The sequence below is a fragment of the Mirounga angustirostris genome, unplaced genomic scaffold (genome assembly GCF_029215605.1).
Source record: "Mirounga angustirostris isolate CCGP_5_RB_7025 unplaced genomic scaffold, mMirAng1.0.hap1 SCAF_4, whole genome shotgun sequence".
NCBI classification, from domain to species: Eukaryota; Metazoa; Chordata; class Mammalia; order Carnivora; family Phocidae; genus Mirounga; species Mirounga angustirostris.
The window spans coordinates 111,509,445-111,526,646 of NW_026991712.1; the positions used below are offsets into that span (position 1 = coordinate 111,509,445).

A 17,202-nucleotide genomic window follows, 5' to 3' on the forward strand; every position below is an offset into this window, starting at 1 on the left:
GGAGCTGAGGAATCCCTCTGGGGAGGCTCAAGGGCAGCCCCAAGGGTATGGCTCTGAGTCCAGTTCCTGTTGGAACCTGCCGTAAAACAAGTGCAAGAGAACCTGAGGGCCTCTGTGGGAGAGAGAGCAGCATCCATCTTGCCATCAGGCTGATCAGCTTTCCTTAAAATGTTAAGACCTCCTGCCAAGGTAATGTCTGGGCTTGTGCAGAGGCAAGAAGCAAGGCAGGAAGCCACTGTACTTGTTTTGCCTAGAAGTTAATCTTGAACTCGCAGAGGAGCATTTAATGTCCTGTGGAAGCAACACTCTCCAAATACAGCAACCTCGCCATTCTGGGAACCAGACTGCCATTGACCTGAGCTTTTCCCGCCACGAAAGATTTTGGAAAAGGCCTTTGAAGAAAAGGCAGTCCCAAAACCCATCCACTTTCCTAGGGCCAGAGAGCCGGGCAGATGAAGCAGGAGGCCCCGGGAAAGGTTTAAGCATTAAAACCCCACTGGCATAAACAAGAAATGTGATGGCAGCTAACTCAGGGTTCACTAACAACTGTTCCTATGGAAGTAAGAGGTTCCTTACTGTCAACTTCATCACTGTTGTTCTTTTTGGGGAAGCCTTCCTTTCTGTGATGTCTCCAGGCAAGCAGTGGGACACATCTGCATGTGGACCTCCGTCTCCCCACCACCTGAGTCCACGCCGAGATGAGTCACAGCCAGCTGACCCGTGAAGCCAAATAGCGCACAGCTCCTAAGATGTTGTTCCTCTGGAATGAGAGGGTTCTTTATTTTTTATTACCTAAATGATATGCTCTTTAATATGCCTCACAAAACGGTCTGGCTTAGAAAACTGCCCACGATACGTGTATGTAGCCATTTCCTGTTTTGAATATAAAGAAAGGAGTGTATGATTTTCATTCATAGAAGTTTCTCACCTCCACTCATGTTGAACAAATATGTTTTCAAGGAGAGCAACATTATTAACTGTCTTCGGCGGCGGGGGCGGGGGGGTGCTGTTTCTTTGTCTGGCCCTCCTGGTTTGACTGGGCTACTGGGTTCCTTTCCTATCCTCAATGGCCAGGGATGGATGATCTGAAATCGCACGTCTGGTTTACAAAAGCCAAGTGTTCTGGAGAGTGCTCTCTTGCTCTCCAGCTAGGGTGACCAACCATCATGCTTTTCCCTGGACTGAGAGTTGTCAATGCTAAACCCCGGATGAGTCGGTTCCCTTATTTCCATGCCTAGGGAAGCGGTGGAGTAAAGGATTTGCCAATGTGGGCTCTGGAGCTCATTGCCTGGGTTGGGACCACTCTCCATGATTTAACTTGCCACGTAACTGTGGGCAAGTTACTTACCCTCCCTGCTCCTCAGTTTTCACACCTAAAAACTGGGGGGAAAAAAATCTACCTTTTAGGGACATGGTAAAGCCAAAATGAAATAATTATGTAGAAGGCCCCTTGGTGTGCCGCACATGTAGGAAGGGCTCGTAAGTGCTGGTTATTATTGTTGTAACGATTATGATTTGAAGGTATAGTAGTGAAGAGGGCAATCCTGTGGGAAAAACAGCAGTTGATATACCCGATCTCAGCTCAGGGCTATCAAGAGGTGGTCAAATAACACTCATGACAACCTGAGAGTGTGGGAAAGTGTTGGATTGTATTCTTCCTTTTGGAAGTTGTTTATCAAAATGGATTTGACTTTGAAAAGTTTGGGTGCCCTAGAGGGGCAAGTTTCCATTATCTGGAACATCCAGGCAGATGGATTTCTTGGATAGGGGAGGCAAAACTCTGTCATGCTCAAGGCTCTGCAGGCCTCCTAAATGTCCTCGATGGGGCGCCAGACGCCAGAGGGGCCGGGGTTCGGGGGGAGCCTGTGGTTTGTTGGCCTCTCCCAGGGGCACAGTATCAGGCTGTAACCCTTGGCATATGCTGTGGAAAATCTTCCTGCACTGGCAGTGGGGTTCCAGACACATGTGTTTTAGATCAGTGTTAATCCAGGGTGCTTCTGCAGCTCTTACTTCCAGCCACTTGGTCTGCAAAATTTTTGCTAAGTCATTTGACCTCGCGAATCTTCTGAAACAACAGTCACATGACCAGAGGACACTGTTGTGGGCACACAGCTTGCCCACGGGCACGTATTTTTGCAAACTTGATCCAGCCAGTATATGCAGATCACATACTGCATGCCCTGCATTGAATTAGGGACCTGGAACTTACTGGGAGCAGTAGGGCCAGGCTTTGTCCGTAAAGCGCCGGCCTTCTAGCGGGAAAGACAGGTCTGTACCCTAGGACTACAAGCCAGACCTTTAAAAGTTATATAAACAAAAACATAAACTATGTGGCTCGGTAGCACAGAATAATTCATTTTGTCTGGGGAGAATTGCAAAGGAAGGCACACCAAGCTAGGCTTTTGAGAAAAAGTAGAATATGCAGGACTTGGACAAGCTGAGACAGGGCAAGAATGTTTGGGCAGAAGGCATGTGCAAGCAGAAACCGTGCGCAGGCTCATGGCATCATGTCGGGCGCCCAGCATGCTGGACTGGACCACAGGAAGCACAAAGGGGGTTTGCTGGGAGAGCAGCTGGGCCAGCTCATGGAGGATGGAGTGAATACACGACCACAGTCTGCACTTTCTTCCACATGCAAGAGGAAAGACTTTCGAGCTAGGGAGTGGTAGGATTATAAGGCCTCAGAAGGATGATTTGGTCAAGGAGAGAGTCAGTGGGCAGTTATATGTAGGGGGCAGGAAGACGGGAGAGGGCAGAGGTCTTAGTCATGCAACACAGATTAAGAGCTGATGAGGCCTGAACTTTGGAAGTGGCAGAGAGAATGGCAGGAAGGAAAGGGAAGACACTAAATGAAACTTTGGGAGGCAGAAGGAGAGGATTTATCTCCATTTGTCTACATCCAACTCCACTGTGGGAACTGAGCCCGGAGGGGCAGCCGCGAACGGAAGAGGGGCAGCTGCGAACGGAAGAGCAGCAAGGATCATAGGTTGCAAAGCTGAGGGGCAGGGGGTTGGTTAGCCTAGAAAAAAGGCTGACTAGCACCTCAGTGATAGCTTGCTGTACACGAGAGACAGCAAGCACACCTGTTTCCTCATCTCCTCCAAAAAAGGCTCAAGTTGAGGTCTGGAGAGTGTAGAGGAGATATGAAGAAAGAATTTCCAAATGGGGAAAGAGAGGCCAAGGGCAGGACATGTTTTACCTTCAGGATGGTTTTGTTTCCAAGCTTCGGTCTGTGCGTCACTGCCTGGCCATGGGAAGAGATGCCTCCTTCCATCCGCCTTACTGGAAACCACCTCAGTCCTTCCTTGGTCAGTGGCTTCCTCTTTGAACAGAGAAGTCAGCATCACTGTTACTGAAAGGAAAAACCAAAAGCACTGGATATGAATTCACCGTTGGAAATAGCTGTACAAAATTCTTTTGTTAATTTCAAATCAGCAGATCGAACATAACAGGTGTAAGTGGGTTTGTGATCGTGTGAACTGTCAAAATCAAATCTCCTGAAGTGGCCTATGACAGAATGCCACTTCAAAGCCGCTTTGGCAGGAAAAAGGGCGGATTGCAAGGTAATGGGGGCATCTGCAGTCACGCAAGACAGGAAGTGACTGAGAGTCACTGAGTTCCCAGGGCCCCATTCCGTCTTGGCTTCTGCTTCTCCCAAATCGGCTGCCTTCTCTCTCTCTCTCTGCAGGCTGACCTTCACCACCTCAGCCACCCCACGCCACACACCTGAATGGCCTGTGCGCAGGTCACAGACAAAGCTGGTTCACGTCTCTTTATCTTAATTCCGATCTTGCGGGGACTCTGCGCACCCCCCCACCCCGGGGCGAGTAATCCGTATAGCTCCAACAGAGCTGCTGAAAGGTGTGCCTTGCTGTGGACAGGGCGGGGCGGTTCACAGGCAAGCGTGTCATGGGCTGGCTTCCCTGTAAAAATCATGCCACAATAAACTCGAACCTTGTCTGAGCGTGTGGCAGGCTATTTGAGATGCAGAGACCAGGAATGTGTTAATAAAGAACTTCTAGCACAAAATCACTGAGAAGAGTCACCATCCAGAATTGTAGAATCGTTTGATGCGATTAAATTATCTAGTCAGGCGGTCAGCCAAGAAAACGTTGACTGGCCTTCGGCATCCTCGAAACCGAGGAAGGGTCCACCAGGCATTTCGGTTCTGGGAACACACAGGAGCTGCCACTTCGGAAGAGTCTTCCACCATCAAGCTGTGGCCGCTTTGTTTTAATCACGTCACTTCCCTTCTCAGAGGTCCTATGTATTCCTATTTTGTCATCTTAAGCTTGTCAGCAAGAGCTCCAAGGCCCATACCATCACATTGCACCACACTCCATCCTAACCCATTCCCTGTCGTTTGTTGTTGCTTATCTCATGTGCTACCCGACCTCCGTGGTGTCACGTCCAGGCGGGCTGTAGAGCGCGTTCCTGCGTCTCGCCCTTGAAGATTCTGATTCTGGGTCGTAGGAGTCTGTGTGTGTGTGTGTGTATAATTTATTTATTTGAGGGGGGGATGGACAAAGAGAGGGGAGAGGGGCAGAGGGAGACGGAGAATCCTAAGGAGGCTCCATGCCCAGCAGGGAGCCAACACGGGGCTCAATGTCATGACCCTGAGATCATGACCTGAGCTGAAACCAAGGGTCAGCCGCTTAACTGACTGCGCCATGCAGGCGCCCCTGTATATTTTTTAAAAAAAACTTTATTGAGGTATAATTGACATACAACAAGCTATTCGTATTTAAATGTACATTTTGATAAGTTTTAACATATGTATATGCCTGTGAAACTATCACCAAAATCAAGATAGTGAACATATCCATCACCCCCAAACGTTCCTCATGCCCCTTTGTCACCCCTCCTTCCTGCCCCTCCCTTCTTGCCCCCACCCCCTGCCCTTCCATTTCCAGGCAACATGCAGTTGTAAGAAATAATACAAGAGAGATCCAGTGCATTCTTTATCCAGTTTCCCCCCAGTGGTGGCATCTTAAAAAACCATAGTACAATATCACAGCCGGGTGATGTAGCCAAGATATGAAATCATCCCATTTCCACAAAGATCTCTTTTGTTGCCCTTTAATAGCCATACCACGTCCCTCCTCTCAACCCATCTCTGACCACTGGCAACCAGGAATCTGTTCTCTATTTCTATTATTCTGTCATTTCAAGAATGTCACTGTATAATCTTTCGAGATTGGCTTTTTCACACAACACAATTTTCTGGAGATTCATACAAGTTAAGTGTATCAATAATACATTTCTTTTTATTGCTAAGTAGTAGCAATATGGTATGGTATGGATAGACCATAGTTTGTTTAGCCACTCACTCTGGGTCTTTTCACCTTTATTGAAGTAAAATTGACAAGAAAAATTATAAAATATTTAAAGTGTACATTGTGATGATTTGGTATGCATATACGTTGTGAAGAATTCCTTCCCTTGAGTTAATTTAACACATCTATCACCTCACATACTGACCTGTTTTTGTTTTGTTTTGGTGAGAACATTTAAGTTCTACTCTCAGCAAATTTCAATCGTAAAATACAATGTTATCAACTATACGCACCATGTTATACATTAGATCTTCTGACCTTATTCATTTTATAGCTGAAAGTCTGGACCCTTTCAAACCAACCTTTCCTTATTTCTCTCCCCCCAGGCTCTTTTAATCACTTTACTCTCTGTTTCTATGAGTTTGACTTTTTTTTTTTTAGATTTCACATTTAAGTGGTACCATGCATATTTATTTTTCTCTATCTGATTCATTTCACTTAGTGCAATGCCCTCAAGGTCCATCTGTGTTTTTCACAAATGGCAGGATTTCCTTCTTTCTTGTGGCTGAATAATATTCCATTGTGTATATGTACCACCTTTTCTTTATCAATTCATCTGTTAACTGACACTTATGTCATTTTCCTATCTTGGCTATTATAAATAATGCTGCAATGAATTATGGGAGTACAGATATCTTTTCAAGCTCCTGTTTTCATTTCTTTTGGACATATACCCTGAAGTGGGATTGCTAGATCATATGGTAATTCTATTTTTAATTTTTTGAGGATCCTCCATACTGTTTCCACAATGGTTGTACCAATATATGTTCATACCAACAATGCATGAGGGTTTCCTTTTCTCCACATCCTCACCAACACTTGTTATCTCTTGTCTTTTTGTTGCTAGCCATTCTGACAGGTGTGAGGTGATATCTCATTGTGGTTTTGATTTGCATTTCCCTGATGATTAGTGATATTTCCTTTTTAACGTACTTGTTGGCCATTTGTATGTGTCCTTCGGATAGCCATTCACTCTTTGAAGGACATCTGGGGTAGTTACAACTTTTGGTTATTAAAAATAAAGCTGCTATAAATATTTGTGTATAGGTTTTGTGTGAACATAACTTTTCATTTCTCTGGGATATACACCCAGGAGTGTAATTGCTGGGTCATATGGTAGTTGCATGTTTAATTTTAAAGATTTATTTATTTATTGGAGAGAGAGAGAGAGAGCATGAACAGGGGGAGGGACAGAGGCAGAGGGAGAGGAATCCTCAAGCAGACTCCCTGCTGAGTGTGGAGCATGATGCAGGGCTTGATCCCATGATCCTGAGATCACAACCTGAGCCAAAACAAAGAGTCAGTCAGATGCTCAACCCACTGAGCCATCCAGGCGTTTAATTTTATAAAAAGCTTCCAAACTGTTTTCGATTGGCTGCACTATTTTACATTCCCATCAGCAATGTGTGATCCAGTTTTACCAAATCCTTACCAGTACTTGGTGCTGTCATTATTTTTTACTTTAGCCATTCTGATAGGAGTATAGTGATATCTCACTGTTGTTTTAATTTACATTTCTCTAATGGCAATTATGTTGAATAACTTTCAGATGTACTTACTTTCCAACTATAGCTTCTTCAGTAAATTCATATCTTTGGCTGTCTTCTATTTTCATTGTTCATTTTTTTTATTGTTGAGATTTCTGAGTTCTTTATATATTCTAAATGTTAGTCCCAATCTTTTGTTTGAAATATGGTTTGTAAATATTTTCCTCCAGTCCATAGCTTGTCTTTCATCCTCTTACTTGGGTCTTTGACAGAGCAAAAAAAAAAAAAATTAATTTTGATAAAGTCCAAAGTCTTTTATAGATTAAACTTCTGGTGTCAAATCTAAGGACTCTTATCTAGCTTTAAAACCTGAAGAATTATTCAATTTTTTTTCCTAGAAAATTTAGAGTCTTACTTTTTACATTTAAGTTTGTGATCTATTTTGAGTTGATTTTTGTATAAGGTTGAAGGTATAAATCAAAGTTTATTTAAAAATTTTTTTTTTTGCCTATGTGTGTCCAATTGCCCCAGCAACATATGTTGTAAATGTGATCTTTTCTTCCTTTGAACTGCTTTTGCACCATTGTCAAAAATCAGTTGGGCATATTGTGTGAATCTATTTCTTGGTTCTCTGTTCTGTTTGATTGCTCTATGGGGCTATCCCTCTGCTAAAAACCACACTATTTTGATTACTTTCAATGTATTTTAAGTCTAATATTGGGCAAAGTGATTCCTCCCACTTTATTGTCTTTCAGGGTTGTTTTAGCTACTCCAGAGTCTTTGCCTTTCCTTATAAATTTTAGAATAAGTTTGCATATATCTACAAAACAACCTTGCTGTGATTTTGTTAGAAATTACATTAAACCTAACTCAACATAATAAGGGTCATATATGAAAAACCCACAGCTAACATCATAGAAAATGGTGAAAAACTGAGAGTTTTTCCCTTAAGATCAGGTGCAAGGCAGGGATGTCTAGTCTCACCACTTTTATTCAACATAGCACTGGAAGTCCTAGCCACAGCAGTCAGACAACAAAAAGAAATAAAAGGCACCCAAATTACTAAGGAAGAAGTAAAACTTTCACTAATTGCAGATGACATGATACTGTATATAGAAAACCCAAAAGAGTCCACCAAAAAACTACTAGAACTAATCAATGAATTTAGTAAGGTCCTAGGACACAACATCAATATACAGAAATCTGTTGCATTTCTATACACTAATAATAAAGTGGCAGAATGAGAAATTAAGAAAACAATCCAATTTTCAATTGCATCAAAAATAATAAAATACCTGGGAATAAACTTAACCAAGGAGGTGAAAGATCAGTACTCTGAAAACTACAAAACATTGATGAAAGAAATTGAACATAATACAAACAAATGGAAAGACATTCCATGCTCATGGATTAAAAGAACAAATATTGTTAAAATGTCTATACAAAGCAATCTACATATTTAATGCAATCTCTATTAAAATACCAATAGCATTTTTCATAGAATTAGAACAAATAATCCTAAAATTTGCATGGAAGAAAAGACCCTGAATAACCAAAGCAATCTTGAAAAAGAAGAAAAAACTAGAGGTATTACAATCCCAGATTTCAATATATACTACAAAGCTGTAGTAATCTAAACAGTAGGGTACTGACATAGAAATAGACACATAGATCAATGGAACAGAAAAGAGTCCAAAAATATACCCATGAGTATACGTCAATTAATCTTTGACAAAGGAGGCAAGAATATGCAATGGGAAAAAGATAGTCTCTTCAACAAATGGTATTGGGAAAACTGGACAGCCACATGCACAAGAATGAAATTGGACAGGGGCGCCTGGGTGGCTCAGTCGTTAAGCATCTGCCTTTGGCTCAGGTCATGATCCCAGGGTCCTGGGATCGAGCCCCACATTGGACTTCCTGCTCTGTGGGAAGCCTGCTTCTCCCTCAGCCTGCTGCTCCCCCTGCTTGTGTTCCCTCTCTCTCTGTGTCTCTCTCTCTGTCAAATAAATAAAATCTTTAAAAAAAAAAAAGAATGAAACTGGACAACTTTCTTACAGCATACACAAAAGCAAACTCAAAATGGATTAAAGACCTATATGTAAGACCTGAAACCATAAAAATCCTGGAAGAGAGCACAGGCAGTAATTTCTCTGACATCAGCCATAGCAACATTTCTTAAGATATGTCTCCTGAAGCAAGGGAAACAAAAGCAAAAATAAACTATTGGGATTACATCAAAATAGAAACCTTCTGCACAGCAAAGGAAACAATCAACAAAACTAAAAGACAACCCACTGAATGGAAGAAGATACTTGAAAATGACATATCTTAGTCATTTAGGGGTTAGTATCCAAAACTTATAAAGAACTTTTGAATTACACACAAAAACCAAAAGCCCGATTAAAAAATGGGCAGAAGACATGAACAGGCATTTCTCCAAAGAAGACATCCAGATGGCGAACAGACACATGAAAAGATGCTCAACATCACACATCATCAGGGAAATTCAAATCAAAGCCACAGTGAGAGATCACCTCACACCTGTCAGAATGGCTAAAATAAAAAAACCCAAGAAACAACAAGTGTTGGCAAGGATGTGGAGAAAAAGGAACTTTTGTGCACTGTTGGTGGGAATGCAAACCGGTGCAGCCACTGTGGAAGACAGTATGGAGGTTCCTCAAAAAATTAAAATTAGAACTACCTATGATTTAGTAATTCCATTACTAGGTATTTACCCAAAGAATACAAGAACACTAATTCAAAAAGATGCATGTACCCCTATGTTTATTGCAGCATTATTTATAATATCCAAATTATGGAAGCAGCCCAAGTATCTACAGATGAATGGATAAAGAAGAGGTGATATATATATACAATGGAATATTATTCAACTATAAAAAGAATGAAATCTTGCCATTTGCAACAACATGGTTGTTGAGTATAATGCTAAGTGAAATAAGTCAGCCAGAGAAAGACAAATACCACGATTTCACTCATTTGTGGAATTTAAGAAACAAAATGAATGAACAAAGAAAAAAAGAGACAAACCAAACAACACACTCTTAACTATAGAGAACAAACTGATGGTTATCAGAGGGGAGGTGGGTTGGGGGATGGGTGAGATAGGTGAAGGGGATTAAGAGTACACTTATCGTGGTGATCACTGAGTAATGTACAGAATTGCTGAATCACTATATTGTACACCTGAAGCTAATATAACACTATATGGTAATTACACTGGAATTAAAATTAAAAAAAGAAATTACATTAAACATACAGATCAATTTGGAGAGAAGTGACATCTTTAACAATGTTGAGCCTTCTAATCCATGAACAGGATATGTCTTTCCATTTACTTAGGTTTTCCTTAATTTCTTACATTAGCATTTTTCAATTTTCAGCATACATATACTATACATTGTTTTGCTAAGTGCATGTGTAAGTATTTCATTTTCTTTAAGTGATTATAAATGATATTGTTTTAATTTTGGTATCCATAGAAATGTGATTGTTTTGTATTTATCTTGTGTCCTGTCTTCCTGAACTCACTTGTAAATTTTAAGAGGTATTTTTTATTTTTTTGTAGATTCCTTGGGATTTGCTGTGTAGATAATCATATCATCTGCAAATAAAGACAGCTTTATTTCTTCCCTTCCAACCCGTATGCTTTTCTTTTTTCTTACCTTAGTGCTGTGGTTATAATTTCCAATGTTATGTTAACAAAGAGTGATGAGAACAGATATCCTTCCTGTTTCCACTCTTAGAAAGAATTTAGTCTTTCGCTAATAAGTATGATGTGGGCTCTAGGTTTTTCACAGATGCTCCATATTAAGCTGAGGACATTCCATTCTGTTCCTAGTTTGATGTGAGTTTTTATTATGAATGGTTGTTGGATTTTGTCAAATGCTTTTTCTGTATCAGTTGAGTTGATCGTATGGTTTTTCTTTTGGAGACTGCTAATTTGAAGAATTACATTGATTAGTATTATTATAGTATTATAGTTTTCTTATATTAAACTATCCTGCAGAGCTGTGCTAGACTCCATTTGGTCATAGTCAAATTTTTTTTTTTTAATATGTTGTTGGTTTTGATTTGTCAAATTTTGGTTAAGAATTTTTGCAATCTCTGTGACGACAGAAGATCATCTTGCACCAGGTAGCTGAGGTCAGGGAGGCATTTAGACTCAATGTTAGCAAGACTGCCCCTCCAGTCAGAACTGTGTAAAGATAAAATGGCCTTCTTTGAAGGATAATCATGTCCTGTCATGGGGGCTATTCAAACTCTGGCTTAATGACCACTTGACGGGAATCTTGTGGAGGAAATTCAGACGCCAACTGGTGGGAGTGTGACTGAACAGCCTTACAATTTCATTCCAACCAGAAAGCATGTGATTTCATGAACTCCATTGCCCTGATTCCCAGTGCTCCAGCATTTCCTGTCTGCCACTGGGGAGGTGGGCTGGGCTTGCCCCACCCGCTGCGGTCTATCGCCCTTCCCAGGAGGTACAGCAGAGGGGTGGGGCAGGCAAGATGCCCCAGGGCCTGCATAGAGTCTTTGACCCTTGAGATAAGCCGCTGCCCTGTGTGTCTTGTGCCAGATAACGCTGCTCCTCTCCAAACCCCAACCCCAGTGGGCTCTTTATTTCTGTGACCCTGGGGTCACTGTGGCTTGAGTCTTGCAGGGCTGGAACAGAACAAGCTGGAGCAGGACAGACTGTTTTGTAAGTGTTTCTCTGTCCAAGTTTGTACTACCTTTAAAAGACCTTTCAGATGTTTTTTCCCCCCTCTTCTTTTCATTAACTTGAAAACAGCAAATCATATTTTGCCAAGAGAGAAAAAATCCCTCATGCAGAGGATTTCTTCTCAACTCATCCCTTACTAAACACTGTTTCTGAGTGGGCTTCCAAGCTGGCCCAGCACTGGGTCTACCAATATCACTCATAGCGCTTGAGAAAGTAGATTCGGAACTTGCAGCCTTGATTTGAAAACTACTCTGTCTCTGCTTCTGTTGTATTCCATGCTTGGTTTTTTTGTGTGTGTGTCTGGGGGGAGGTTTTTTTTGTTTTGTTTTGTTTTTTGTTTGTTTTAGAGAGGGAGACAGTGGGGTAGGGGCAGAGGGAGAGAGAGAATCTTAAGCAGGCTCCATGCTCGACATGGAGCTCCACACGGGGCTCGATCTCACAACCCTGAGATCATGATCTGAGCCGAAATCAAGAGCTGGACGCTTAACTGACTGAGCCACCCAGGCGTCCCTGTTGTATTTCAGACCAGGAAGTGAGAGATGTTGGGGGGGGGGGGGTGTAGTCAAGGGCACATCAATTGTTTTGGCAGGTGGTGAAATAGAACGTCAATTATCATGACAAAAAGGGGCTTGTGGACTGGCAGACTCCTGTCTCATCATGGTGAATAAACTCAAATCTAAACTCTTTAATGTGATATGAAATATACTCATGGAGATCCAACTTTCTCTCTGCTTCCTCTCCTGCTCACACTCCTATCCTTTCCTCAACAATCTGCCAAGTCACTTGAAATTCTTGCCTTTAGCACTACCGCTTACATGTCTCCAGGGATTCTGGTTAGAAGGAGTAGGTACCATGGGATGGATTTCTCATTAACCTGTTAGTACTCATCTTAGCAGGAATTGCTTTATCACATGGTCTAGCACAGAACCTGGGTTCTAGAGTGGAGATAGAATGGGACCTAACACAGGCAAATTTTGGTGGTGAGGGGAGGTGAAGCAAAGGGCCTGATGTGGGCAGAATCTAGAGAAGGAAGCAGGGCAGTGAGGGGCCTACTGGGCAGCTGTAAGGATCAAATGCAAGTGCGAATATGGCAGCGAATGTGTGCATTTTATGCCTTATCCCATGCAAGGGCATTTCCAAGATGAGTACTTGGTTTACCCTCCCAGAGCCCCAAGAGCAACACAGCAAAGTCTTCTCCAGGGGCTGCTTACCAAAGATAAAGCAGAAGAACTACAGAGGTAAAACCCGCTGGTCCCTAGGGATGGCTGGGCTCATTTCCAGGATCCCTGCAGAGGCTTTGGAATGGCAGGAAGGGTATGGTGCTTGGAGGCAGATGACTTGCCTCCAGGCTCAGCTCTGCCATGTACCAGTTGAGAGATCTTGGTTTCTCCATCCATCAAATAACATCAAGCATCTGCATCTTCCTGCTGGGTGGCCTTACACACTCCTGTTACAGCAACTACTGCTAATATACCAATGTCTCCCAAATCCCAGTCGCCAAGCCAGTCCCCTCCTGAGTTCCTCCTGAGCCCTGAATCCAATCTTCCCCAAACATCTCCATTGAGGATTCACAGGCCCCCAGAGCTTAGCGCGCCCCCATTGACCCACTCACCAGGTTTCTTTCCAAACCTGCTCCTCTTCCTGGTTGCATTGAGGTAAATGACACTGTCATCCACCCATGGGCTCAAAAAGAAAGCTAGATGTTTGCCCTAGCCTCTCCTTTACCTCCCACATTCAGTCACAAGCTCTCTACAGGCCTCTTAAATGTCTCTTGAACCCAATCCTGCTCTCCATCATCACTGCCACTGCTCTGGACTGAAATCACACCGTCTCTCTCTCTCTCTCTGGGACCAATGCAGTGACCTCCTGTCTCACTCTTCAATCTGGTGGCCCTCCTGCATGATTGCTTTTTCTAAACTGCAAAGCTCTTGTGCCTCTCTTACTTAACACCCTTAGTGATTACCTATTTATTTTCAGTGGGGTAAGAATCTAAACTCCTAACACGTCCTAGTTCCCCTATTGACTCATTTCCTGCCCATCTTCCCTCCCCCACTTTTTGCTCTACCTCTTACCATGCTCAACTACTCAGAGTGCCACACATGGGCAAGACTCTTTGTTTTATAACTTGAATGGTCTGCTCCCTTGCCTGGAATTCCTTTGACTCCCATTTTGGCCTGCCTAGCCCCTATTGAGATCCAGATTCTTCCTCAAGAAACCACCCTGGTCCACCTGAGCCAGCCAGAACAGGCTGCCTCAAGGCTCCTTCCTCCTCTCACGGAAGCTATCATACTGAGTGGTGACAGTGACATCATCTCTTCCCTCAGGGGTCTCTAAGCTCCTCAAGTGTGGGCAGTATGCCTCAGTCCCTCTGTCTCCCATTATCTGGCACAGTGCTAAGCCCTCCCTTAGTGCTTGTTGAATGAGTGAATGAATGAATGAATGAATGAGTCTTGTCACCATGCACAGTACTTGTGAGGAATTAAATGATGACATGTGAAAATATTTTGCAAACTGTAAATGCGTTAGGGATATTTTTGAGAATCAAGGGATTTAGGGAGGAAATAAACATGCGAGGCAGGGCCCCCTGGACAGTGAAACAAGAATGAGGTGGAGCCATGATGGCCTAGGAGTCAGGAGAATACCAAGATGGCTCTGAACACAGCTCAGACAACCCGGGATGGCCCATGAGAGGAGTTGAGCCTCCTGAGAAACCAGTCTGGCCACAGGTGCTTGGGGCAGACATCACTGTATGACCCTGGCTCCTCACCCAGCACATCGATCCTTCAGTCAGGTGCTCCGGCAGTGAGCAAACACATTTCTAGCTTGGAACCAGAGCTTCCTTATGTTCCTGTGACCCTTCGTTAGGGGGAACATGCAGACTTCTGGAAGAATAAACTCATAGTCTTTATTAAAGATGTAGATTAGATTTTGATGGCATTTTGGCTAAGGCCCTGGAATGCCCATGTTCTCCTTGCCAACAAGACTTCTTCCCAGAGAGAAAGAGAGAGAATGATAGCAAATGGGAACACAGTACTGCTATTTCTGTGCGCTGTGCACAATGCCCAGTTATGTCTCTGCCTGCCCCCACTCCCCGGCCCCAGCGCAGAGCATGGTGCTGGGGAAGCTGAACCAGAGCATGCTTTTAGGGCTTGCAGCTGAGGTGGGGCCTCCATTCCCCCCTAAGAGTGAATACAGATCTCAGGTTTTCTACACTCCCTGGGCTAGAGAGACAGAAGGACAGAGACATACAGAAGGGGCCAGGCCTTGATGGGGGTGGGTGGGTGGGGATGGGGTAGTGACTGGTCACGGACATGTGGATGTTTCCATCTCACAGAAATGTTATAAAAAATGTGTCCTGATGACCATAGTGGTGCAATCATATTGGCAGTGATATTACCTTGAGGAAGAATAAAAGGGATGTGGACAAGAAGAGGGTTTCTTCTCCTTACAGTCTCTATGGAGTAAATGGGGCCCCCCACATATCCAGGAAGGCAGTTAGATAGAGCAAACATTAGTTAACCATAAGTGTTTATTCAATACTGTTATGGGCCAAATTGTGTCCTTTCCCAAATCCCTAGGTTGAAGCTCTAACCCCCAATGTGACTATATTTGGAGACAGGACCTTTAAGAAAGTAATTAAGGTCAAATAGAGGTCAGGAAAGTGAGGCCCTAATCAGATAGGACTAGTGTCCTTATAAGAAGAAGAAGACAGAAAAGGAAGAAGTTCTACAAGCCAGGAAGAGAGTCCTTACCAAAACCCACCTCTGCCAGGACCTTAATCTTGGGTATCAAGCCTCCCATGAGACTTCGAGAGCTGTGAGAAAATGCACGTTTGCTGTTCCAGCCCCCCAGCCTGTGGATTCTGTTATGGCGGCCCCAGCAGACTGATACAAATACCTACTGTGTGCAAAGTTCTTTGCCTCTGTGGGTCGCAAATGAAGATCCCTGGAAAGTTTCTGTGGGATTTTTCCTGTTTGAGTCCCATTCTTTGAGTCTCCTTAAGTATCGTTTCTTCTTGTGACAGTATGGTTTAAGATAAAATTGTGGCCTTCCCAGAAGTTTTGAGAGAAACCACCACTCATCCTTCATTAAAGGCCGTTCCCTCTGGCTCCTCTTTCTCCTAAATTCAGAAGTTTGTGCACTCATGAGATAAGTGGGAGAAGGGTCATTCTCAGTGCCTTGAGGTATGGGCTTTCTGCCACAGATAGACTCACAGTCCTGTGGCCCCCTGCCAAGCTGGGAGGGAGAACGTGGGTTCTGAAGACTCCAGATCTTCCCAATGTGCTGCATGAGTGTATTAAAATTCCCAGTCTTACTTAAAATAAAACTCCTAAGAGACACATACATCACTTCAAGTTTCCTCAGAATTATCATGACCTTTTTTTTTCAAGGGTTAATTTTCAGAAGGGGTTTGATGCTTTTCTCCAAATAAAGAGCTTTGTTCAGAGAGTTATTGAAGTCAAGTACCATTATGCTTCTGAGCTGCAGGGGATAGAGTTCAGCTTATATAAACCAAGGTGGGGGGCCCCGGTCCACTGACAAAGTGGGCATTGGTACCTGTCACTGTGATCCCCCAGCTGCAGGAATGGTGCCACTCACAGAGCCTTTCATCTCATACTGATGTCCTGCTGGCGGGTAGAGTATGGAGCGGGGGTGCCAGACTGGCATGTTCCAGAGGACTTTTATGGGCAAGCAGAGGTAGCTCCAACCACCAGTCCAACATGGGACGACACCGAGAGCAGAGAGTCAGAATTCAGGGAGGTAGCAAGATGGAAACCTGCCCTCAGGAGAGAATATCATGATGTGGGGCATCCTTTCCTCTTTGCCCTTCATTTCTCGACAAAGTCAGGAAAAAGGAACAGGAGGAAAAGTTGAGAAAGGAGAATGTTGAGGTAGGTTTTAGTTCAGAGTGAAGTGGGCCCACCTGGGTCCTTCCCTCCCACTCAGAGGCCTACTGAAACAGCAGCAAAGATGTATACGAGGGAATCAATTCAATGGTGCACAGTGCAGCCGCACATGTCAGCAGAGTTTTTGACAATTTTCTAGAAGATGGAGGAAAGCAAATGGGATTGAATTGCCAAGTAAACCACAGAGAGGGAAGCTGTATCTGAGGTACGAAAGGATGCTGCAGTGAGAGAGTCAGACTCTTGGAAGGAGAGCTGTCTTCCTGGGGGATCTGGAAGGGGTGCCAAGCTCTGAGTTGACAGAACGGTTAAGTAGGACTGGAATGTGGGTTGGCCATCAGGATGACCATTTGAAGGGAGATGTGTGGAGCAGCTAAACCGGTTGCCCACCTTCACTCCCACCACTTCCCTGCCATGGGTGCAGACCAGCTGGCCATGTACTGGTCACCTTCAGAGATGAGTGAGCTCTTTAGGGGAACTCAACAGTTGGTCTGGGAAGGGCTAGGGCTCCTTGAGTGAGGGTGGTCCTTCCAGAGTGAGGCTGTCCTTGTGTTGGCCCTGAAGAGGGGGCATGCAGGGGTTGAGGAACATCCTGTCAGCCTGATTTCTACCCCTCTCTCTAAAGTGAGCAGTGCAAGTCCATATGGTCTATCTTTTAACATATTTGTAAATGTGAATGGATATACCAAAGACAGCCAGAGTTCATGAAAATTAAACATTTCAATAGAAGG

At 43.6% G+C, this 17,202-nt stretch overlaps 2 long non-coding RNA genes across 6 annotated transcripts in view; one reads left to right on the forward strand and one right to left on the reverse strand.

The window, feature by feature from the left end:
- The window catches only part of LOC135364145 (uncharacterized), an 81,770-nt gene that overhangs the window by 37,230 nt on the left and 27,338 nt on the right, over positions 1–17,202 (forward strand). The window lies entirely within an intron of this gene.
- Positions 1–17,202, reverse strand: part of LOC123859367 (uncharacterized) — a 107,456-nt gene that overhangs the window by 11,156 nt on the left and 79,098 nt on the right. For 4 of the 5 annotated variants that reach the window (XR_006794445.3, XR_010410825.1, XR_010410826.1 and 1 more), the window contains 2 exons: positions 3,200–3,352; positions 577–760 (listed from right to left, as the gene is read on the reverse strand). This is a non-coding gene — a long non-coding RNA (uncharacterized LOC123859367). The remainder of the gene's footprint in view (positions 1–576; positions 761–3,199; positions 3,353–17,202) is intronic. The other variant, XR_010410827.1, reaches the window with a different exon arrangement.